The following is a 16,826-nucleotide window of genomic DNA, read 5'->3' as shown; positions in this document are numbered from 1 at the left end:
TTCTTGCTTGAATTGTTGTTACCCTCTTCTTTAGGTCTTCTTTTTATCCACGTTCCTGGTACGCAGCTTCCCTTACCACTTGGTTTAAGTTGCAATCAATACCTCAAGGTTTTTAGATCCTGCTCGCTTTTTCTTCTCATTATGCTTTCTTTTTGTTGTGTCATCCGCTCAGTCAGCCTCGCCTCCACATCACTCTTCCCTTTGTCCGCTTATCACCACAAGGTCAGTGATTTATCTCTTGCTACATCTTTAAACTCCTGTGATCCGTCAATCAATTAACTCAACAAAACCTGGTTTCTCTTCGCCCTCTTCCTCGTCACGTTTTTCATGTTTTGTCGTTTTCTTTTCTTGTTATTCCATATTATGTTTGTACGTCACTTCCATCGTTTACTCGTTGTTGTTCCATTGATCTGAAGTCTTCTTACCTTCCCTCGTGTTTGTGTATCTTTACCTTATAAATAATTTACATGCAAGCTAGCTCTCATATCTCCTTTAAACTCATTTTTACAACGTTTATTTTTATTACATCTTATTATATTTGCCTTTTCGTCATATTTATTTCTTAGTGTACATCGGCATTCCAACAGTATTAGTGTTTCCATCCTGTGAATCTGGTCTACCACTACCTTCGTGTGTGTGTGTGTTTTCACTTATTCCTCCACCTGAGGTCTCCGTCTTCCCTTGATCTCCCCTCAATCTCTTTTCTTATCACCTTTATCTGAGCTCCCGGCCACCCTCCGCCCACCCTCGTCCCCTCCACTCGTACTCTAACCCTCTGCTCCTCAGCGCGTTCTCAAGTCTTTACTCCCCGTCCGCTTCAGATTTAGTCCCCGTGAGTCAAGGGCACCGGCCGCCTACACCATGTCACAACAGACCTCAGGCACAGAGCGCGACACATACGCACAGTGCCACTCAGAGTACCCGGGAGCGTGCCAATCTGGCGTGTGCCATAGCAGGTATCTCTATAAGTGCACACACACACACACACACACACACACACACACACACACACACACACACACACACACACACACGCACATAAACAAACACACGAGCACATCGGTCGGCGTGAGGCAATGAGTGTATACAATCACATGTGTACGCCTCCACAGACTCCCGAGGTCGCTGCAGTCAAGTGGGTGTCCAAAAATAGCGGAAGGTGCAGCGACACACACACACACACACACACACACACACACACACACACACACACACACACACACACACACTTTCGGTCACATAGTAAGAAAAAGTATCAAACAAAGCCTCGCCTTTTCATGCTCTCTTCATAACCGTCACTTGAGATCATTATTTGCTCGGGACGGCGCGCCAGGAACTTGTTCGGCGGTGACTGCGTTACCTCAATGCCTCAACGCTCGTCTCAAAAGCTTCTGCACGTGTATATAGTCAGCGGGAGGCAGATGGTGCTGATCGTGGGCAGGTGTGTGGCGAGTAATTTAAAAGTGTATATTGAATGGATGACTTCATTATATCCATCACAGCGTCATGCCGCATCCTGTGGAGTCACACACCGCCGGACATTCCTTACACCGCCCGCGCCCTCCCTTCCTGAGTCACACAGTCGGAGTGCAAGTGACGCTGAGTGCTCTTACAGCTCATCAAGCAAGCCGGATCAGATCAGCGACGTGAGGCAGACGTGTCGACCGCCAGGAGGAGACGTTAGCACACCCCCGTCCCGCTGATGCCCGCCAACGCAGCCTCGCTATGACTCACTCATCTCCCACGTGACTCGAAACCTCACACCCTGCACTGAAATGCTTGAGGAAAAGACCAACACTGATTTGCCGCTGCTCCTCCGCGACTCTCCCCGCTCCCCCCTTCCCACACGGGTCCCCAGACTTCATAGTCTGACTCAAAGTGCCGACAGAACGAAAATTAAGTCGAGTATATTTCTGAGGTGCACAAACACAGATTTATAACGAAAACAAGTGTTGACGCGACTCACCTGTAGCTGCGGGGACGAAGGCGCTGCGTGGCACGTACGCCGTCCCTCGGCCAGTCCTCCTCCCCCGACCTTCTTTTGTCATCGTTTCCATGTTCGCCTTGTTCCTCGAGTTGAAGTTCCTCATCCGTATCGTAATCTTGGTGCAAATCATGTTTCTCCTCCGTCGGGGGTGAATCCTGCCATGCCTGGCTGTCGGGCAGGACGGTGCCGAAGTTTGACTCACTCTCTGAGATTCCAGTTTGCGTTACGGCCGAGACGCTGTGCTCCGCAGCGGAGGTCGGCTGCTCTCGCTGCAGCACACCAGCAATCTCAGCGTTATTCACAGGACTGTTCACGCGCTGCGGCAAAGGACCATCACCTTGTAAGGCTTCCCTGGACGGGTCCTCTGCTTGTTCAGACTTCCCTCCCCTCCTCGTCCTCCGTTTCAACGATGTCTGAGATGGGCCACGGTCTTCATTACTCTCCTTCTCCCTTCCCTCGTCGTGTCCGTAGCCGTCGTCGTCGTCATCCGAGAATGGCATGCGCGACGTGCACGGATCATCGCCCTTGCTGGGGGGGGACGAGACTGACGCAGAGTTGACGTTGTTCTTATTCCACTTTTCTTCCCTACCGTCTCGGCCCAAGTCATTTTGCTCTCCACTCTTTATCCACCGATGCTCTTTCCGGTGTTTCTTCCACGTCAAGCTATCGTTTTTGTTCTTCAACTTAGTATCGTTCTTATTTTTCTTATGCGCATTGTTGTCACCAAACTTTTCCCATTTAGAATCTGGTTTCCTTTCATGACGCTTGTGTGCACCGTTGTGTTGTTTGTTCTTACTTCTTTGTTCACTCTTTTTCAATTTCTTTTCGCCACTCTTGTTCTTTGACTTTCGCTCCTCTTTACTCTTCCTCTCAAAGTCACTGCCGTCTTCCCATCCACGTTCAAGGATATCCTTCCTCCTCCTCTCGCTCCCCTCAGCGTCTCTCGCTGCCCCCTGGCTGGCACCTCTAGCATCTTGTTGAGCGGGCACGGCCAAGTAGGTGTCTGGCGACGGCGCTCCTGGTGGCAAGAGATTCTAAAGGAAGAGGCATGTTGGCGACGCCGCAGGGGGACACCAGGCCAACGCGCAGGGGGGTCTGCGGCACACGGTACCGAAGAGGTGCGAGTGGCAGAACGGGAGTGGTGTGATCTGAGGGGTGAGCTAGAGGGCACAGCATGGGCGACGAGCAGCAGAGTAGCCCGGCGTGTGGCTGTAGGGCTGGCTGAGGTGACAACCCCCAGCAGCGAGGCCGTGGAGAGGCGACTGAACGCTCGGATGGGCCCCATAGCAGCCTCACATGTCGAACCGACGTACTGGTGACTCAGCTCGTGCCTGCTGGAGCAGCTTGCCTCGGACACACTCACGTCGGTTGTATTCGCTCACCTCGTGTATGGGGTCTTGTTAGCCCTTCCTGCCAGCCAAGCGCGGAAGGAGCCCGTCAGGAAGGCCGCATATTGGCGCGGGATGGCGCTGACCCTCGGACCTGCAGGAAAAACTTTGAGTGAGCGTCATGTGGGGAGGGTGTTCACTGTAGCCTGCTCAGGAAGCTCCGGGGTGCTGAATGCCCCTGTCATTCTTCTGTAAATCACACTCTCCACGTGAACACTTAGTCCTGGCCAGCCATGGATGTGAGCGTCGTCCAGGCCGCCCCGCGCCTCCCGTGCCGACCAGCCCCAAAAGGTGCTCTGAGTAACGGGTAGATGACTGCCCTGCTGCACCATGACCTTATGCAGCTTAACCGTAGCTCCAGTGACCTTGACCTGGAGGGCGGCGGCTTTTTGTACTCACTAGCAGATGGCCGGTGTGGGTGTGAATGGAACGGTGCGTGCCATGCCGGCGCCACGAGTGTAGGATCCGGTGGGCCCTCACGTAGTGCCAGGGCGACTAGCAGGTGTTAGGCCCGCGCCCCGCCACGCAGGGCACCACGCCACCTGGGCCGCTCATTGGCGCCGCCGACGCTCTGGGTGTGGCCAAGCCTCGCCACCGCTGTCATTGGTCGGCCAACGCCCGCCATTTGCCCGCGGTATAGTGCCAGGTATGCCAACACCTTACACCACCCATCAGCACCCATGTGTCCCCATCCACGACTGCACCCTCCACCCGCCGCCGCCCTGCGACTCCACCCAGCCGCACGCGCCGCCCTGCATCTGGCGGCCGTGACGCCCGACGTCTGGCGAGGCTCCCGGACACGGTCTTGTTTTGTTACCTGGGAGTTGCAGCCCCCGCCCCTCCACACTCCCTTCACTCAGCCAGCCTTCCGGCCATCTTGTTGAGCTGTGTCGGGGGGCAGGGAAGAGGCAAATTTAGGCACACCCTCCCCAACCCCTGCAGATCTGCCTCCCATGCACCAGCCACCAACCCCAGCCTTCACAGAGCCCCCCTCGACAAGGATGGAATGGCGATCGTGAGCTTTGTACGTCATTTTGTCGGTTGGGGGCCGCGCCCCCGGCTTAACACCACCTCCTCAGGTTAGGAGTTTATGTTACTGTGGCACTCGAGGAATATGTTTACCGAAGATGTAAACAGCCAGGTCGTAACAAGGAGGAAGTATAAGCCCCGTCTGCAACAAGGAAACCCAGGTAGCCTACCATAGTAACTGGCCATCCATCCAGCCAGCCAGCACCCTTTAGGGCACTGTAGAGACCATCTGATTAGGGTCATTACGAGACCGGTTGAGTGTAAACAAGTATTTCCTTGCGCTTGAGGCGGAGGTGAACCTAACAGGTGAAGCAAACCTCAAGGAACGCCACCACACCCACTGCGAACGAACCGTCCATAGCATTTCTTCGGGCGCTGTTTCGCGTACAAGCAAACAGGGGACACAAAAGGCCCAGCACCCACGTTCCTTCCTACTGTAAGGAGCCTCGCTGGACCATGTTAAGGCAGTGAGTCAACAAGACACGCCGGTGCCTCGGACTCCTCTCACCAGACAATATACTCAGCTCGAGGGTCACGAGGCACGGCGCCGCAGCACAAGAAGCACCACACCGTGCCCGCTCCACGACTTGGAAGACTGCACATAACGCAGGAAACAACGCACAACAAAGTACACAAAACAACTCAACAGGCTTAAGAGGATCACAACACCGTGCGAAACAACACACAGCACACCAAATACCCAACACATCACACAACACAATGGTGCATATGCATGATACACGACACACAGCATAAACATTCAGCACGCTGTTCATGCCGTAAAGCACGAAATACACATGAAACGGCAACATAGCACACAGCACACACGACAGTACTCAGCGCAACCAGCAGAGCACGATGCAGCACACAAAGCATCGTTATACAGTACACAACAAACAAAAGCTTGTATCGGTAATAAAAAGACGCATAACAAGGAACGCGAGACATAATGACTCGCAACAGCTTAAGACACTTCCGGGTATGTAAAGAACACAACAGCCGGCAACACAGCACTCCGTACTCGCCAACCAGCAGGGGCAGGCGACGCCAGTTTCTAAGATTTTAGTTGTATTCCCTAAATGCCATTTGGTTTCTTTTAGGCCCCGCAAGAAGACAAAATAATTTAAAACAAGACTGGTCTACTCTTTCATATAAAAATGAGAGCGGGTATCCAACTTATTGGCCCATGTGGCCCTCGCGATAATGCAAAGATGCTCGTTATGTAAAAATTTACTTCAACTGCTTCAGTACCGTCCTTGTACTGCCGCTTCTTTTGCTGCTGCTGCTGCCGATACTGTTGCCTGTTGCCTCTGGTGCTGCTGCTGTTGCCATCACCGCTGCTGCCACAGGAACAGGTGATCAAGGTGTTGCTTAATGTTGGTGTGCCGGTTGTCCCTGACTGATAATAGTAATGTTGTTGTTGTTGTTGTCATCAGCGTTATGCATGGTTAGCCATTGCAACAACAATTACAATATCAACAACAGCAGTCACAACAACAACGTTAGCTAATAGCTTCGACATTAACATCAACAGCAGAAATAACAAGAGCAAGAACCACGACAACAACAACAACAGCGACGACGACGACAACAACAACAACAGCAACAGCAGCAGCAGCGACGACGACAACAACAACAACAGCGACGACGACGACAACAACAACAACAACAACAACAGCAGCAGCAGCGACGACGACAACAACAACAACAGCAACAGCAGCAGCAGCGACGACGACAACAACAACAACAGCGACGACGACGACGACAACAACAACAACAACAACAACAACAACAACAACAGCAGCAGCAGCGACGACGACAACAACAACAACAACAGCAACAGCAGCAGCAGCGACGACGACAACAACAACAACAGCAACAGCAGCAGCAGCGACGACGACAACAACAACAACAGCAACAGCAGCAGCAGCGACGACGACAACAACAACAACAGCGACGACGACGACGACAACAACAACAACAACAACAACAACAACGACGACGACGACGACGACGACAGCAACAACAACAACAACAACAACAACAACAACGACGACGACGACGACGACGACGACGACAACAACAACAACGACAGTAGCAGCAGCGACGACGACGACGACGACAGCAACAAAACAACAACAACAACAACAGCAGCAGCAGCAGCGACGACGACGACGACGACGACGACGACAACAACAACAACAACAACAACAACAACAACAGTTGCGACGACGACTACAACAACAACAACAACAACAACAACAACAGCGACGTCGACGACGACGACAACAACAACAGCGACGACGACGACGACAACAACAACAACAACAACAACAACAACAACAACAACAACAACAACAGCGACGACAACAACAACAACAACAACAACAACAACAACAACAACAACAGCAGCAGCAGCGACGACGACGACGACGACGACGACAACAACAACAACAATAGCAGCGACGACGACGACAACAACAACAACAACAACAACAACAACAACAACAACAACAACAACAACAATAGCAGCGACGACGACAACAATTACAACAACAACAACAACAACAACAACAACAACAACAACAACAACAACAACAACAGCAGCAGCGACGACGACGACGACGACAACATCAACAACAACAACAACAGCAGTGACGACGACGACGACGACGACAACAACAACAACAACAACAGCAACGACGACGACGACGACAATGACAACAACAACAACAACAACAACAGCAGCAGCGACGACGACGACGACGACGACAACAACAACAACAACAACAACAACAACAACAACAACAACAGCGACGACGACGACGACGACAACAACAACAGCGACGACGATGACGACAGCAACAACAACAACAATAACAACAACAACAACAACAACAACAGCGACGACGACGACGACGACGACAACAACAACAACAACAGCGACGACGACGACGACAACAACAACAACAGCGACAACGACGACAACAACAACAGCGACAACAACAACAACAGCGACGACGACAACTGCTGCTGCTGCTCTGTCTAGGAGTTGCGTCGTGAGAAGTATTTTTTATCATAACACTTCATCAACACATCCCCGCCAACGACCGTGGCCGTCAACTCGCTTTGTTAACCATAAATCAATCTTTTACATAGATTTATGGGCTGAAGTTTCACGCTGATACAACTTGTTGATTTGCTTCAAACTCCAAGTAGGCCGTATGATAGGCTTTGGGTGCAGAAGCTGAGAAGCAGGTCACTTGGTGACGTGGATTCTCTTAGGTAAACCAGTGTTGACCTCAAGATGGAAAAGGCCAGCCTTCGTTCTTCCACTTTACTTGGCTGCTGCTTCCTCTCTGACAATGTTTCGGCGAGTCTTGCGAAGAGGCCCTGCTCCTTTGGTTCCATTCCTCCCGACATCTTGAACACAAGAGGAGTGAAGTGCCCAGGCCAACTTGTATGTATATTTCGTATTGTATAACTTGCATTTCTCATTAATTTCTTCTGTGGGCAGTTTCGGGGGGTCAGGTTTTTCTGAAGATTGACCCTGGGATCGAAGATCATTATATCAAGGTATGCCCTTTGTCCGCAAGTCCAATATCTCTTGGCGCTAACATCTACCCGGGCCTCGTTCGACGCGTTTTCAGTGCGTATAACGAAATGTTCGCCTTGCAAAGGACAAAGCATGGGATGTACGGCCACAACGTGACAAACTTCCTTCAATATTCAAGGTGTCACGTCCCTTACCTCATCATGCCTCATGCAGACGTATCCTTTATATAGAATGTCTAGATTTATACTTCTTGGCATGATGAGGGATGAATGAAGGGTGTTCCACAGGCACACGTGTTCTGGAGGTCTTCCACTTCCCAGCCATACCTCAAGGTAATGATAAGGTATACAGGTGGGTGCCTACTCAATAGCTGCGTGTGGCTGCGGTGGTAGTCTCCTACCGTTGAGCCTGCGGTAAGTAAGAACCCATTACCCAGGGACACGGACCAATGTGAAGTCCGGGATTGCCACAGCTTACCTTCCCCAGGTTTCCCCAGGTACCCATTTAAAGACCAGCCCGAAAGGGAGGATGAACAGCTTGCATGGTGAGATGCACTCCGACTGCCCGTGGACCGGGATTCAAACCGGACCCGCGCAGTCGTACCCACGCATGCTAACCACTGCTCCACGAAAGCATATATTGGCATCTGTTATTTCTCATTTCTTTAACTGAGGCTTTTTAGGGGGTCTGATTAGCCAGCTGGATGCACCGATTTCCTGTGAGATTTATATTTTTCTTGTGTCTTCAGGGAATTCTCTCATCACTCCTACTATACTACTACTACTACTACTACTACTACTACTACTACTACTACTACTACTACTGATAATTATGATAATGATAAAAATAATAATGATGATGATGATAATAATAATAATAATAATAATAATAATAATAATAATAATAATAATAATAATAATAATAATAATAATAATAATAATAATAATAATAATAATAATAATAATAATAATAATATTTAGTAGTAGTAGTAGTAATAGTAGTAGCAGCAGTATTATTATCATTATTATCATTATTATTATTATTATTATTATTATTATTATTATTATTATTATTATTATTATTATTATTATTATCGTTAATATTAATATTATTATAGTGATCAAGGTAAGGGTAAAGGTGGGTGCATACGCTATAGCTGCGCGTGGCTGCGGTGTTCATCTCCGATCCGTTGGCCCTTTGAACCTGTCGTAGTAAGACCCAATCACCCCGGGACGCTGGCCAATGTGAATCCGGGATTGCCACAGTTTACCTTCCCCAGTTTTACCCAGGCACCCATTTATCGACCATCCCGAGAAGGAGGATGAACAGCTGAGTGAGCTGCACGCCGATTGCCCGCGCCGGGATTCGAACCCAGGCCTGCGGAGTAGTAGGCAGGCACGCTGACCACTAGACCACGGAGACGTTAATAATGAAAAAACAATGATGAAAACGACGACGACGATGGTTGTACCAACTACAAGCTTTATTTGAAGTAGTCAGTTAGACAACTGCCGAAACGGGCGTAATCCGCTCCCGGTGAGGTATATACAAGAGGGAAGAAGGAGCTGCAAGCCTATCAAAGACCCTCCCGTGTCCTCACTTTCCGTCTCCCTAATGTCTCACTAACACCAGCCAGAGAGTAGTTCAGCGTGCTCTCTAAAAACAAACTCTCTTACTTTCCACACCACACTACATGTACGCAATACACACACACACACACACACACACACACACACACACACACACACACACACACACACACACACACACACCACACACACGCACCATTTCTTCGAAATTATCAAAATTTATAATGAAAGGCTGTAACAGCCCCGTCTCGAAGTTCCCATCTTTAAGGTAGGCAGATCGGACTTCATTTGGCGGGCTTTTTTGTTTTCCTCTTGTTTTTCCCTTGAACTGTTTCTTTTTCTATAAAAAAAAAAACTAAAACTACAACACAAACAACATATGAATAAATGCCGTCTATTCGTCCCTCACTCGACCTCATGCTGTGGTGCTCTCTGGTCTGCTCCGAGGCTGTGAGTCAGACGATCACATGACCAGCTAATGTATCATTCTTGCCTCGTAATGTCTGTCCCTCAATTTGTTTTAGAAATGGTACTGTCTCGTTTGATTTTACTGCAAACTTTAACAATAGTCTTCGGAATCTTTTTTCTATACAGCCTTGTCAATATATTTTTTTTTTGTTAGATACTTTTTTCCAGCTCAAAGAAAAATAACTAAAACATTAAAAAGATCATTCACAAGTAAGATCTCGTGGGTGGGATCAAGGTGGGACAGCCAAGATGCGCGAAGGAGAGGGTTGAGGGTTGGCTGCTGTTGCTGTCCGGGTCAGTAAGTGATGTCAGCTGGGAGGACATAGAGGAGCGAGTGCCCTGGCTCCCTTATTTCCTTCCTCCCTTTCTGTTCACCACGTTTTGTCTTTTCTCTCCTTTTCGCTTGTTTTCTTTCAGTCTGTATGTCTTGTCAGCTATTTGTCTCTCCCTGTCAGTCTGTGCACATGTGTGTGTGTGTGTGTGTGTGTGTGTGTGTGTGTGTGTGTGTGTGTGCGTCTGTCTGTTTCTCTCTCTCTCTCTCTCTCTCTCTCTCTCTCGGCACAATCCTGTAATTTAATATCCCTCCCAAGTCTCCTTACTCAGCCTGGCACCAGCGTCACTCTACAGACGTTAATCCCCACCGCCTCTCTGGTGCAGCAGTTAGTCCTTAACTACGAATCTGCGGGCCTGGGTTGGAATCACGGCCTGGGCAGTCGGCCCACCCAGCTGTTCATCCTTCCTTTCAGTCTGGTCGATAAATAGGTAACCCGGATGCCAAACTAGCCCTGTGTCGGGTTAATGGGTTCTCTTCCCCCACAGGCTCAAAGGGCCAATGGGATGGACAATTTAACGTATGCTCTCAATTTTGATTTTACCTCCCATTATTCGATGTCCAACACACACCTATTCCCCCTCGACTTATGCACTTTTACTCGTTCCTCATCTCCAGACGTTTCCCTCTCCCCTCCGCTCATTCCCCAACTTCATTCCCCGCCTCATCCCTGAAACTTCCACTTCACTCCACACACACACACACACACACACACACACACGCCTTCATCTCTATACTCGACTTATTCACTCACACTCGTTCCTCGTCTTCAGACTTTTCACTCTCCCCTCACGCCCATTCTCCAACTTCAATCCCCGCCTCATCCCAGACACTTCCCTCTACACACACCTTCATCTTTGCTCCCCTACTCCATCTTCATTCCACAGACTCTCCACCTCCACCCCACCAGCCGCTCCCCCTTCCCTCTCTCCACCCTTTATCCTACCAAGGCTGCCAACACTGATCTTTGCTCTTCTTTCTTCTCCTCCTCCTCCACCTCCTCCCTCGACATTGGTGACGTGTTAGGCAGGGCAGGGCGGGGCGGGGCGGGGTGGGGCGGGGCATGGCGTCTGCCGGCTCGCTGCAACTCTTCTATTTGTTGTTGTTCCATGATTAACAATGACTATACTGCCGCTTGGCGAGTGGCGGCCTCTCCTGGCGGCCGCCCACACCTCCCGCCGCCAGGCACCCGCCGCCCTCCCGCCCCCATTCACGCCGATATTCACGCCCCCGACAACCATTCCTCTCCTATTTTCACAGCTCGCCACCATTAGCAACTCCTGAAGCTACTCACACCCACCCCGCTCACCACCACCACCACCACCGAGTGCTGTGGCTGTAGTGATCCCTGTGCTCAGCGTCATGGCGAGACACAAGGCACTGCTGGCACCGCTACCTCAGGGTGTTCATGACATGCAGTTTGGGGAGAACCATGCCTAACACTTTGGGTCGTATTATAAGACACTTTCGCTTCTAACATCAGCTATTTCAAAAAATCAAAGGGGGGGGGGGTCAATCGGGTTCTAATGAGTGTTTTTTTAGGTTCATGGTACAGACGAACGGTCAAACTACCACCAGGATCATAAAACTGCTCCTGGAAATGCCCACAACTCCTACGAAAGCCTTGTCAAATATGTGTTCTTGGACGGCGAAATGTCTTATAATACGACCTTTTATTTGCATTTTGAATTGTCTGCCCCATTACTGTAGTCATTCTAAATCGTCTCTGTGGTGAGTGGTGACCCGCATGGCCGCCGGCAATTCATGGAGTGCCTCGCCACTCATCTCAGTTACACCGCCTCGCCACCACATGCGCTCACCACTCAAGTGTTCAACAGACAAATAAAGAGTAACCACAGATCCCCTCTTAACTGCACCCTCTTCTCACAAATTGCGTAATTATTGTAGTTGTAGAATATTTCCGCGTCGACGGGTAGTTCGCTTCAATAATAATGGAATATTACTGAATGGTCGTCCCTGCCCCTGCTGCTGCCGCCACGCTATCACCACCCGCCGTTACATCACGTCTGCCACGGGGATCTGTATCAGAGGAGGAAAAAATACATCCATTCTTAGAATCACACACACACACACACACACACACACACACACACACACACACACACACACACATGCACACACACACACACACACCTTGACTCGAGCCCCACCAGTACACCAGACATGGCCCCACACGTCCCGTCAACCCCCGCACGTTATAAGGTTACTTGGTGCGGCTGCCGATGCAAGATATTCCTCGTTAGCGTGTCCGAGGAGGATTTGAGAGGCTTTTACTCTTCCTCTTGCCGGTCAACACGTAGCATTGCTGGCCGGCTTATATATCGATGCGGAGCCACCTCGTTTTGCAGAAAGTATTATAGCCACAAGCAATATGACGGCACCTCGTGAAGCTTTCTTGTGTCAAGAAGGCATTCTTCTTTTGACCCAGAAAGTCCCTGCCTCCAGCTCGGCAGACTCCGCCGCCAAATATTTTCAGTGAAGTCGCTCGAGCGCCGCAGTTTCATCACTTTTTACGCTGCAAAATAAACATAATTTCGTCGTGAAGTGCTGCGAGGCGAGTGAACACACCCGCCGACGTGCTTGTTTCCCACCGCCAGCTGCGCGGCTCATGTGGGAGGCGAGGAAGCAGAGGCCCAGCACCTTGGGTGCTGTGGCAGCAGACATCGCCACGATGAACGTAAACGACAATCTTTTTGTATCTGTTGTCGAATCTTTCGTTGTGAATGCATTATTTACATATGCTATTATTTATTTTCCGAATTAAGTAAAAATCAATGCAACAAACATAATTGGATGCTTCTAACCGTACAGTGATAAAGTCCTACATGTACGTTAAGTTATGGAGGAACAGGACGCCAAGTATCCTGTCCCTACCCCTCACCCTCAGGACGGGGGGGCTGGGAGGAGCTCCTGCCCCCGCGCCGAGCAAACCCACACAGCCATGCGGTGAGCGCGGCGCCTCGAGCTTTGGGATTCATTTTCGTAAGATTTTACGATTTCATTTGCACTTTAAGTGGTTCGTTACATCATAAACAAATTAGGAGCACGGGCACCAAATAAAGAAGAGTGAGGGGCTTGGTTTTTTTTTCTTATTTCACAGGTGACCCGTCCCTCTCTTTCGTACAGGAGGGAAGGTCAAAAGAAGGATGCTGTGTATGAAAGTCCCAGTCTGCCTGTGCTCGTTCATTTGCCAGGTGTGTGTGTGTGTGTGTGTGTGTGTGTGTGTGTGTGTGTGTGTGTGTGTGTGTGCGCCGTAGACAGTGAGGAAACGTGACTCAGTGTCTTATTTATTTCCTCCTCGATTTACACGGACTCAGGGCGTCTGGAGCGGCAGCTCTGTACGTGACGCCCCTCACGAAATATTATTGCCCCTCCCGCCGCCACCACCACCACCCTCTGCCGCTGGGTCACCGTTAGTCCACTATTTGCACCATTATCTCCACCACCGCCGCCACCGCTGTGAGCTTGATGTTCCGGTTCACGAGTCAGCGCGTTCCTCTGTTCTGTTCGTGACTTCCAGCAGTCATCATACCACGTCTCCCTTCGTGTTTAATAGTTATAAAAAATGGAACATTTATGCTTCCTAATCTTATATGCCCTTATATTGCCCCATAGTGTTCCCAGTATAATCATCTGCCTTTCATTGATTGTTCTGACGTGTAAGTTTAAAGGATTCTTCAAGGATTCCAACTTTTTCTTTAGAAATCAAGACTGGAAGAATTTATTTAAATTTATTGTCTTTTCCTCATAAAGCGCAGTTCTGTGAGAAAATTTGCTCCACAGAACTGATGTCCGTACAGTGGAAAAAATGTGAAGGGTCACATTTATCGTTACGGACACAATGCGAGAGCGGGGCGGCTGAATTACTGACAGTTTTTTCGGTGTCAGTAGTAAGAGAGGACACACACACACACACACACACACACATATACACACACGCACACTTCACGCGCGCGCGCGTGACGGGGGAAATCAAAGTAAGTGGAAAATATTGTTCGGGCCAATGATAATTCGATTGGGAGTGGAATCCTGCCATGCCGGGATCACGTAGTTGTCACCCGAGCAGCTCCGGGCCGGGCGTCGGGGTAACTTTTGCGATGATTTAGATCAGGGACATTCAAACTTGCGGCTCCTTGTTTGATTATGATTATTGCCCTCACTATTCACCTACAAGCCTCTCAACAGTACTAAATGCTGCGTGCTTCCTGTCGTTTGGTCGTTTGGGAACAGTGGCGAGCCGTACCTCAATACTTTGAAGAAGAGTTTTAGACGCATCCCTATATTTATTACCGTGACCAAAACTCTTACATGCCTATCATCGTCAATACCACCATGAAAAGGTTATTGTTCTGACAATTCATTAGTGGAGAGAAACGTGGAACAGAAACATCGCGATTGCCAACTTGAACACACCAAGTTATTATGCATATCTGATTTTCTTTCATTATTATTCGCCGTTTTTTATACAGTTTGGGCCACCGAGAGTTTTACGTGGCTCTCGGCACACTAGGAGAGGCTCAGGGTACTTGTGGTGAGGTGCAGAGGGACAGGAAAAGACCAAGGGGTGGCTTCTTTATTACCAGGCTTGATGAAGTTTAGAAAAATGTTTCCGATCCCGCAACGGAAACCACTAACATAAGATTCTTACTAGAAAGACGATGACAGATGTATAATAACTATATCCACAACAACATAGCAAGCAGTTATACGACAATACAAATTCTCCTAGTAGGTAAAACATGCAGCTCGCAGAAACCGTCCTGATATCTACACCTACACAGCGCTTTTCCTGCGGGGATACGAGACGCGCATTTACATTTTTTTTTGTAAGTCTCTTCTTTGTTTATGTACGTAGTACTGAATCAGTTAACATCAAGTTCATCATTTTTTTCCAGCCATTAATACCAAGACGAATCACTTCCCTCCGAAAATTAAAACCAGTTAGCGCGGGGAGCGGAGCATCGGAGTGACGTCAGTTGTCTTGATTTCCTTCTCCAATCGACCCGCTGCTGTCTATGGGTGAGGGCTCACGTCTGTCACACCTACCTTCACCAAACAACTATGCGTTCATGGTTACGCAAGAATATGTCCTACTATGTGATGAGTGGCTGTAAATCAAATTATCACAAACGGGAAGGAAATATTAAGTTTTATCGCTTTCCGAACACTGGCACAGAAAACTAGATGGATTGCGGCATGCTAACGAAAAAATATAAATCTTAAGAGTGCGAGAATTAGCAGTTTACATTTCAAACGAAGTGATTATGCAAGAAACTTGAAGTATGAATCACTAGGCTCGTCAGTACCTATAATCGAATGCTGATACCGTGTCAATGGATCACCAAACTGCATCACAAAGTAAGACTGATAAAAGAAACACGTCATCAAAGCATAGCAACATTATGGGCCGTATTACTAAACACTTCATCCCCCAAGGTTACACATTTGACAAGGTTTTCGTAGGAGTTGTGGGCATTTCCAGTAGTAGTTTTATGGCCCTGTTGGTAGTTTGACCCTTTCTCTGTACCATGAGCCTAAGGAAACACTCATTAGAACCCGATTGACCCACTCTTTGACCTTTAGAAACAGATGATGTGCGAACTGAAAATGTCCTATAATACCGACCTTTGTGTTCTGTTACTTGACAATGATGTGTGAAGGAAGGCGTTGGATGTAAAGGAAGGTGTGGGGTGTGATGGAAGGTGTGGCGGTGATAAAAAAAAGGTGTGGGAGTGAAAAGCCTTATACTAATTACCTACTTTTTTTTACGTTCGGCCTGTTGCGTCCATAGGGTGTATATTGATGGGGTCTGCTGGTCGGCCCCATCATGTTCGTGGTGCAGGCAAGTGTTTATAGTGGCGCCATCTTGTTTGGCTCATGCTGCCCCCCAGAACTCATCTTTGCTCCAATGTAGAGGGCTTCCTTCACTAGAGTTCGAGCTGATACATGGTCTTCAGGACAGCATGTGTGTAGTTTTAATCTAGCCACTGGGCGATGGTGGAAAATTGTCAGCTGGTAGCGGCGGGCGGGTCCTCCAGGACACCGCGCCTGCACAGTGACCACTCAGCCACCGCCTCCATTAACCTCCTTTAACTTCAATCTTATAAGGTTATATGAGTCTGCCTTTCTTCAGCCTCTTCGTTCTCTTTAATTTTATATATATATATATATATATATATATATATATATATATATATATATATATATATATATATATATATATATATATATATATATATATATATATATATATATATATATATATATATATATATATATAAATATATATATATATATATATAAATATATATATATATATATATATATATATATATATATATATATATATATATATATATATTTTTTTTTTTTTTTTTTTTTTTATCTGCCCTCTATACTATAATCAAGCCATCTGACGTCACACACAAGCCTCCCTTCACATGATCCGACTTGGTGT

General features: G+C 48.3%; 1 pseudogene; it reads right to left on the bottom strand.

Annotated features, from left to right (window-relative positions):
- Positions 1-3,494: 3,494 nt before the first annotated feature.
- The window catches only part of LOC126986777 (ras-related protein Rab-28-like), a 42,655-nt pseudogene continuing 29,323 nt past the window's right edge, over positions 3,495-16,826 (bottom strand).

The sequence above is a fragment of the Eriocheir sinensis genome, chromosome 63 (assembly GCF_024679095.1).
Source record: "Eriocheir sinensis breed Jianghai 21 chromosome 63, ASM2467909v1, whole genome shotgun sequence".
Lineage (NCBI taxonomy): Eukaryota > Metazoa > Arthropoda > Malacostraca > Decapoda > Varunidae > Eriocheir > Eriocheir sinensis.
This window is presented reverse-complemented; position numbering and strand designations above follow the sequence as displayed.